This window comes from Arachis ipaensis, chromosome B04, assembly GCF_000816755.2.
Source record: "Arachis ipaensis cultivar K30076 chromosome B04, Araip1.1, whole genome shotgun sequence".
In the NCBI taxonomy this organism is placed as follows: Eukaryota; Viridiplantae; Streptophyta; class Magnoliopsida; order Fabales; family Fabaceae; genus Arachis; species Arachis ipaensis.
In genome coordinates, this window is record NC_029788.2 from 104,248,459 (window position 1) to 104,258,679 (window position 10,221).

The following is a 10,221-nucleotide window of genomic DNA, read 5'->3' on the forward strand; positions in this document are numbered from 1 at the left end:
CTAAAGGGTAAAGTACTAGATTAGTCCCCTACATCTAGGCGTAATCCTGTTTTGGTCCTTAAGATTTAAAGTGTCCTATTTGAATTCAAAAACGCTTTATTTAGCTTTGTTGTAGTCTCACCGTGAGGTCAAAATTAAATAATTACGAAATGTCCTACATGACAACAGTACAAGAATAAGGTCAATAATCTAAAGAGCAAGTACAAATTCTAGAGGCACAAAATCAACCGTGGATGCATCAATACATTTATTTATTATTTTTCTTACAATTTGAATGAAACATTTTCTATAGAACTAAAAAGAATGATAAATACATGTATTGATGCATCCATGGTTGATTTTATGTCTTTGGAGTTTGTACTTGTTCTCCAGATTATCGACCTTGTTCTTGTACTGTTGTCATGTAGGACATTTTGTTAATTATTTAACTTTGATATCACGGTGAGACCACATTGAAGCTAAATAAAACTTTTTTGGATTCAAATAGGACACTTTAAACTTTAAGGACCAAAACAAAATTATGCCCAAACGTAGGAGACCAATTTAATACTTTATCCCACACTAAATTTTACACTAAACAGGCAAAATTTTAGATACAATTATATGTCTTCAATCCAAAGCAAATATATTCGGTTAATAATTACCACTAGTAAGAAATAGAGAAGACAATAAATATCAACTAAATATTCTCAAAACTTCTAAAAAAATAAAACATGGTTTAGCCTAGCTTTTAACTCTGCTTATTGCAAATAATTAGATGGCTAAAGGGAAAATTTTAGGATAGAGACTAAATCTTGTTAATTTATGTTTTTAAATAAATCAGTTATGATGTGAGAATTCATTTTTATTTTTTATTTTCTGTTTAATTAACAAGTCCGTCCTCTTGAATTATTTGCCTTCCATAACCCTTATTAGTAATTTTATATTAGTGAATGAGAGGTTATTGATCTTGTTATTAAGATGATGTGATACACTTCAAGAAAAATACTGATTATCATTGGATTTACTGTCAGATTTAGTGTCGTACATTAGCGTCGGCTAAACTGACAAATTTATCGACGGTTTTGATGAAGAATTCGTTTTGTCAAATCTTTACCGGTGGATTCTCGATTCTGACGGTAAATTCGCCGGTAATACTTGGTGGAAAAATGGGAAAAAGAAGCACGAAATGTAGTGTGAGATTTACCGTCGGAACAATCCGTTGGTAAACTCATTTTAGTGAAATGTTGCATTTTAGTCACCCGCAACAAGTTACCGTCGAATTTATCCGCTGATAAATCCGACATTAATGAGCCCTAGAATTCAAAGTGCGAACCCCTTTCCCCCTTCAATTCGAAACTACTCTCTCTCTAACATCTCTTCTCCCTTTCTCTCTCTAACCGCTTTTGAACCCCGCCGAGCCGTCAACCCCACCGCCGCCGCCGACGATGACGCCTCCCTCCTCTCCTTACACCTCCCATTTGCCACGACGTCTCCATTTGTAGCTGCCGTTGCAAACCCTAGCCTTCGTTGCAGCCGCCGCTCTTCTCACCGCCGATGAGCACCATTCTTTGCGTCGGTACCTTCTTCCCCTCGTCTAGCACACTTTGTCTGCCGCCAGGTTCGTCGTTGTCCGCCAAGTCCAAGTTAGAATTTGATTTAGCATTTTTTATAACATTTTTTATTATTGTTATTTCCTTTTGACATTGGTTCATATGGTAGTATACATTTATACATATATTGTGGATTTTTTAAGAGAATTTTATGAATTTGCCAATTCTTGTTGCAATAGATTTATACCAAAGGTTATATAGATGGATTTAGTTTATTTACCATGTGGTTGAAGATTTGTTTTATGCTGTATATATTAACAAGGATACATGTTACTTCTCATTAAAAATCTTTGCAAGCTTCTCTTCAGTTAATATGTAAATTTTATGTTTTTATGTAATTTTTTTATTTCACTTGTAGTAACTTAGTGATGTTAATGTTAAGTTTTTTCCTGGAAACTACCATGATTTGTTCTAATAAAAATTTGTGACATTCTAGATTGTCTATGAATTCGTGACATTACATATTATTTCATGGTATCGTAAATTATCATTATTATTTTTTTTTTTGAGTTGTGTTATATGGATACTTAGAGTGTGAATTACTCTAGATTCATATTTTACTTATTGATAGATATACGATTTACGTAGTATTTAGATTTTATACAATATTTAGATTTTATTGATATGATACTCTAACAAGGTGACAATTTCACTTTAGCATGTGTGAATAAAGATGTTTTGTTGAATTTAATTCTTGTGAAATTAATTGAGTGTTGACTGATGATGTGGATTGAGATTGGTTGAATTTATGGGAACCGTAAAGGTGGATATATGTCCAATTTAAGGAGAGGTTATGTCCAATTTTTTCAGAAAATTTTGTTGAACAATTCGTATACTATATATGCTTATTAGTGTTAATGGTATTTATGTTGATTAGTGTTAATAATATATTCTCTTTATAGACATGATGACGAGCGGTAACAAAGGTAGATCGAGTGGGTCTCGTAGTCGTGGTAAAGGAAAGTATTCCACCGAATCTCCAGGGACTGTTTAATCATCGCCCTCTACCGCGACTACCCCGTCGACCCCTTTGACGTCACAGGCGGGTCCAGCAGATCAACAGTTCATCAAGGTCCCAAACCCGAACTACGTGTCTCCTTCTGCTATGCCCCTCCCTGCAAATCCAGTGACAGATCAGATATCGTAGTGGGTGATTCCTCCAGTGCTCCCAGCAGGATGCCCCACTACCACTGCCCGTCATTCAGCTGATGATTTGGCCTGATGGCATGCAGGCGTTAGTACATACAATTTTTTAATCTTAAGTTTGTTAATCTTAAGTTTATGTGTTTATATGTTTATTAATGTTAGATTTTTTTCTCTGATAGGTTTGTACTAAACAATAATGCTTGTACATAGGAGATCTCTGAGGTCATTAAGTTAATGTACGACCACCTGTGACCGGGCTACACAAAGATCCTAACTGAGACTAGAGAGCAATGGTTTAGAAGTGGACGGTAAGAACCCAATAATGTTGAATTAATTAATTGTATTTGAACTGTATTTATTCCGACTAACTAATGTTGTTGAATCACTTTGTGCAGTTGAAATTCATATGGGATGTGGAACATAATCTCATGATCAGGAAGATCTACAACCACCAGGCAGCTAAACGACTTTAGCAGATGATGAACAATGTTCGTCAGAGGCACGACCACCTAACAACCTGAATCTGTCCATCCAAGAAGAAACTGGAGACCCATTTTAGAAATGATGAGAGGTACAAGTGTTGCCATCTGACGAACATCGCTAACAGGGCTTCGTCCAGGTCGACGAAGTATACGGGTGGATCGGTGACCTTCATGAAGACGAATAGCAGATTGGTAAGTAGTTTGGTAACGTTTAATTTTTTAGTAGTTACTTGAATTAGTTGTTTAATTTGTTGACTTATTTTATTGGTTGATATAATTTATAGTCTAAGTCGTTGGATCGTGAGGCGACACTGGTAGAGACCTTCAAGTATATACATATTTTGATGGCCAACAAGGAGAGATTTGCTGACGAGTGGTCTGCGGCCATTATGTAAGTTTAAACTAATCCTAACTTTCAAATTTATTTGGTTTAAAGTCAATTAACTGTTATCCTAATCACAACGTGTGTGACACAGGAGGATTACACACAGAGATTAGAGGCCGCGACCCAGCAATCTCAGCCGCCTATTGGGAACAACGAAGCCGGCTCTGAGACCTCAGTGGTAGATTCTGATAGGGTTTGGCGCGAGACCGCCTCTGAACCCCACAAGAAACCTCGCTTCGGGTTGGGGTCATTCTTCGCCAGTGGCCTCCACTCCTCTGCATTGGCGGCTTCCTCTGCCTCTGCCTCTGCCACCAGCCCTGCCGATCCCTAGAAAGTTACCGGCTTGAGGAAGGAGATGCAAAAGCTGACATAGGAGCTTTACCAACTAGAGGAGTAGTCTGAGCAGAGGTACAACAACCTTCTTGCACGCGTGGAAAGAGAGTTTCCATCAGCTCAAACCTAACAGAGAAGCTAGATCGTTTGCAAGAGCAGATGAAGGTGTACAACCAGCAGATACATGATGGAGCTAGTGACGCTAGGCGGCAGCGCTGCTGGTTCTAACGACAACACTGATAGTGGGCCACTGACGTCAGCAACTACTCTGTCGCCTTAGCAGGGGACCCCGATGATGAAGACGATTACCGGGATCTGTCGGGTTTAGAAATTTATTTTTTTGTTTGTCTACTTCGTTATATTCTACTTCTGTGACATTTTATTATATTCAGACCATTTATTTTTAATAAAATAATTTGTTCATTTCTGATAATTTTAGATTTTTGCTAACAATTTTTTTAACAAGAGTTTTAATTTGACTACTATTGTGTCTTAACTGTGCCAAAGAAAAACTACCGTAGGATTTACCAGCGGATAAATTTGACTGTAACTTGGTGCCTAAACACGTGAAATGGCACCAAAGTTACCGTCGGATTAATCCGACGGTAATCATCAACTCACTCTCAACAAATTCATTGAAAAAACCGACGTAAAATCCGCCAGTGATTAGTGTCAGACGAAAATAATCTGCCGATAAACTGTTTTCGGTGACATTTATACCGTCAACTCTAGAATGATGATAAATTCGACGGTAAACTGTAATAGCCCGGACCACCCGCTAGCACGATATTATCCGCTTTGGCACACAAGACCTCACGGTTTTGCCTTTGACGATAGGGATGATAGCCGAAGCCCCCCACACTCACTCGTCAAAACGCATCATGCTAGGGAGAGGTATTCACACCCTTATAAGGCATGCTTCGTTCCCTCTCCAACCGATGTGGGACCTTACAATCCACCCCCCTAAGGGAGCCAAGCGCCCTCGCTGGCACATCGATCCGGGCTCTGGCTCTGATACCATCTGTAACAGTCCAGATCACCCGCTAGCACGATATTGTCCGCTTTGGTACACAAGACCTCACGGTTTTGCCTTTGACGATAGGGATGATAGCCGAAGCCCCCCACACTCACTCGTCAAAACGCGTCATGCTAGGGAGAGGTATCCACACTCTTATAAGGCATGCTTCGTTCCCCTCCCCAACCGATATGGGACCTTACATAAATTGATTACCGACGAATTTATTTGATGAATCCAATAATAAATCTGATGGTACTCAACATTTTTTTTTAGTGATAAGAATATAGAATATTATGTGTAAAATTTGAAAGCTTTTTTTCACCCAAATTAAATAAAATAGAAAAAGAGATTGTTTACTACTAGATGGACTTAGCTTAAACCATTTTTTGTTACAAGTTTATCCCTTTTTTAACATGGTGCAGGATACAAGATTTTAAGACTTTCACTGATGAGTTTGGAAAACTCTAATTTAAATTGATGATGATCAAACATTATTAAAATAATTAATTAAAATTATTAATTTGATTTCAATTCATATATGTTAATTAAAATAATTTTGCTGTGCAGGTTCTTGCTATTGGGCCGAAAAGAAAAGAAAAATTACAAGCCCAATGAATTTACAAACATTCAGCCTTGGTTAAAATGTTTAAGTGACTTGGCTGAAACAACATCTTGTTATTGGGCCAGAATCTTGTAACATTGTTAGCCCAATTCAAATTTTGGTTGGAAACCAACTAGCTTGGTCCGAAATAAAGAAAGGAGAGAAAGTAAATGTTTTGCTTCATGCTTCCAACGGATCTCACTTTCAAGTTGTGATGGATTTCAAATTCAATTAACTTGAAATAACTTGTATTGGAAACATGAGAGAGAATATGCAATTGATTTGATGGCCTCATTAATGTTACACGCCACTAAGAAAGAAAGGGGAGTAGGAATTAATTCATTTTGATTTAATTTGTTCAAATCCATTACATGCTTTTCTTTCTATTCTCTCTTCTCTCTCATCTCTCTTCTTCACTTGGTCACTTCTCAAGAAAATATGGAAGCTATGGCAAGCTACCGTAGAGAAGAAGAAGCAAGTAACAAGACCATTGTAATGATGGCAAGAAAAAGAAAACAAAAAGTATGTTGTGTCTGAGATCTTCACCAAAAAGGGGTAAGATTTGGTGAAGTAAGCTCATGCTCTCCATACCAAAAATGGAAGAAGATGATCTCGGTTAGAGGAAGAAGATCTCAGAGGCATGGCTCATCTCTGCTTTGTGTTCACTCGTCACAAAAGGTAGCTAAGGAGGCTACGTGAAGGAGGAAGCAAAAGTGGAACAAGAAGAGCTGTCATGCATCAAGAAACATCAAGGGCTAGGAATCCTTTTTGGAGTGCAAGTCAAGATGGATGGCTCAGATTGGTGAAGCTTGGTGTAAAGGGAAGACACAGAGGTAATTGCATGTTGGGTTTTACATTCAGTTTCCTCTCCTCTCTCTCTGGCCGAACCGATTCTGGTTTGAAGAAGAAGAAGTTTAGCTTGGTTCAACAGTTTCAACCGTGAAGGCTTCCCCTTCTATAAATAAGGGAGAATAGTCAGGGATTGAAGCAAGGAGTGAGAGTGCAAGGCACAGAGTTCTCATAGCTACCTAAGCTAACAGAAGTTCTTCTCCTTCAAAGTTTTCTATTTTGTAATTTTCTGTTTAATTTTGTCTGTCTTGAGTCTCATGAAAAAAGGCAAATAGTGAGGTTTGTATGAAAAAGTCATAGAGCGAAAAAAGGCAGAGAGTGAAAAATTAAAAGAAAAAGCCATAGATGTCCTTAGAGGTCCTTTGTACATCTGTGTTGTGTTTCATGATTCTGTGGGAATCCCCTTGTAAGTTAGGTTAGCACTTAGCAGTTGAAAGCTTGGCAGTAACCAAGTCAAGTTCAGGATTGAGGTTTAGATTCTGGACTTGTCTCAGATAGGAAGGGTAGTTCCTAGGGAGAATTGGTGATTGTAATCAAAGATGATTATAGTGAAATTCCATCATTGTTGTGATGGAGACTGGATGTAGGCTGCATTGCACTTAGCAGCTGAACCAGGATATATCTTGGTGTAACTCTCTCTCTTCTACTCCATTTCTGTTTCTGCTGCATAGGAGACAAAACAAAAAAATCTCTTGATTAGGCACGAGACAAAAACAAGAAATTTCTCCTCAAGTGTTCTAAAGGACAGCAAAAGTTACTAAGTGAAAAAGGGGCTAAGATTCAACCACTCCCCCTTCTCTTAGCCACTGAGAAACCATCATTCACATACAATAAAACTAGGTGGTTAAGTCATTTTAAAATTATGTATGTTTTTCTTCAATGTAGTCTTTTTTTTTTTTACTCTTGTTTAATTCTTTTTTTATTATTTTTTATTATCATGTCATCGTTGTCTTTTTCATTTTTCTTCTCATATATATGTTCAAAAAACTATAGCATTGAAATTTTAGTACATAACACAAAAAATTTGATGTCTAGCACAAAAATATTCTAAAACCTACATATTTAAAAAACTCAAACAATAAAATATGCCCAACACATAAATTTAGTGTACAATATGAAAATCTTAGTCATAGCAAAAAATTTTGGTGTGCAATACAAAAATTTTTAAAAGACTATACTCAAAACATTAACTCACATAATTAACAAAATACATTTGTAGCAAAAATTTATGTGCTTTGTCCAAAATTTTCTGTACTATCTGCAAATATTTATGTGCTATTTCCAAAAATTTTTACATTATATTGATAAATTTGAATTTTGTGCAAAACTTATTGTATTATATTAATAAATTTTTATATTCTACCATAAAAATTTATGTGCTATAAAAATATGAAAAAGGAGAAACGGTGACATATGCTTGCGTTTTCTTTTTCTATTGGACTTGTGCCAACTTAGTTGAATTTGATTACAAAAACATTTGTACATATAGCATTACCATTTTATACTCTAATCCCTCATATAGTGGAAAGAAATATCCGGATTATTAATTCCAAGATATCTCACGTTAAGTTTTGGTGATTAACAAGTGAGTTAATAGTCAACTTAGTTCCTAAAAAATAGGTCACTCTATAAATTTATCCTTAAAAATTTTATCAATTAAATTAGTCCTTTAAAAATTATAAATTAATTATTTTTGTCCTTCCATCATTTAATTAATAATTTTCGTCAATGATTAATTAACTTATATATAATTTTAATAAATGTTTAATGATACATTTACTATAATATAATTATAATATCTGAAAATTCAAATTAAAATAAAAATAAAAAACCGTGCAAATGGTGAAAAATATTTAGGCAGAACCAATTTACTTAAACAAAGAATATGCAACAAAATATTCCCATATCTATAGTCCACCAAAAGAAAAAAAACCACAAACGGAGACAATAATTAGTTAAGGGATCAACGTAAGATTATAAATAGGTGAGACGTCATAGCAAGCAGTTGAGGAACACTACAAAATAGTTCTCAAAAACAAGCATTCAAATAAATGATTTTTTTTTTTTAAGAAAAAGAAAAAATATTTTTGACAAGTGACAATTATTCTTTTCTTTCAAAATAAGGAAAACAAATTAGATGATTAATGTCAGCAAAGAAAGCGACTTGAACAGAATCCTAAGGTTCTTTTCGAATTAGATTTCAAAATTAGTGTGTGGATGGTAAGTCCCTTTACATCCAATAATGAAATAATTATGTTAATGCATGAAACTTTAGAGAACCAATACAAACATATAGGCACTTAAGATAAACCAATCAACCGTTGATAAAGGGTCCCATACCTTCTCTCTTTAATCCAATCAAATTGAGAATACTTAAGGAAAAGCAAAATCCAAAGGATAATCTCTTGTTTGGTCCTCGCTATTTTTATATTATGAATATTTCATTATATGACATATGCTTATCAAAATATAATGACAACCTAACGGTTTGGTTTGACATTTGGGCAAGTTTCTTGAATATATTTATGCAAAAATAATATGGAAACACAAAGAGGCGTTGTCTTCTTGTTTGTTGTTTTTTCTATGGTGGGATTCATCTTGTTTTATAGTGTTTATAATGAATTTTTCCCCCCAAAGGACATGATTCATATATATATATAACGGATGGTGCAAAAAAGAGAAAAAGGTGTCAATAATGGAGAAATGGAAGGGATGGAGGTACTTCAAGAGTTTTCCTATTTACAAAATTAAGAGTATTCTCCGTAAACTCTCTTCAAAATTCAGGTGTAAACAAAAGAGTAAGTAACATGCTGCTTCAGAAATTACAATTTTAATTATTAGTTAACTTTAGTCTTTAGATTAGATTAATAATATATAGATTTATTATCATATCATGATATGGTATTCCGTTAATTTTATAGTTACTTGCTTTTTTTTTTTTTCATTTTTTGTTTTTTGAATTCTTAAGTTTGAATAATTTAATTTTTCATTGATAAATTTTGGAGATTCAAAACCATAGGTATATATCATCAATGATTCTAAATTACGAGTGACAAAAAAAGAATAAATTGTGTCTGGTGTATCCTTGATCCTTTAGTAATGTGTTTACTTATTATTATGATGATGATGATGGTTTTGAAAAACAGGACAGAGAAATGGACTTGTTAGTCTTTATAAGGACATGGAATCTTGTGGGGAATATTCAGATATACAAGTCATGTGGAAAATGATTCAATCTTCTTCTTCTTATTCTTCTCATCAATATGCATCATGCAGCAGCAACAAGAGAAGAAGAACAAAAAGGTCTTCATATTGGGTTCTCTGCTTCAGGCCAACTTAATTGAATTTCTTGATGGAACAAAGTCCAGGTTCATTAAAAATGGTAGAGAGAAGAAGGGGTATCAAAATTGGATTCATCATGTCAGTATTATAAGTTATAAATTAATCCCAATTTATTCCTTTCAGCCTCTGCTTCTTTTATCACATCATTACTTTTGTTACACTCAGTAAGTGAATGATGATCAGAGTCCAAATATATATGAATCTCATTATGTAGAAACCATATCAAAGTTTAGTTTTTATTTGAGTTTAGATATTTCTTTGATTTCCATGCTTTACAAAATAATCTAGCTAGTGTGGGAAATAAATAAATAAAATACAAGCTATACTCATTTGATTGATGGTGTCCCCGACCACTGACATAGACATGGAATATGATACAAGACATGCAAATTTAAAATTTCTATAAGATACAAACACACGATATATATTTAAAATATAAGATATTTTTTTGGATTAATTGTAATGATATTTTG

At 34.7% G+C, this 10,221-nt stretch overlaps 1 long non-coding RNA gene across 1 annotated transcript; it reads left to right on the top strand.

The window, feature by feature from the left end:
* LOC107637990 lies at nucleotides 8,934–10,008 on the top strand. Its single transcript, XR_001619672.2, has 2 exons — nucleotides 8,934–9,204; nucleotides 9,553–10,008. It is a non-coding gene; the product is annotated as an uncharacterized LOC107637990 (long non-coding RNA).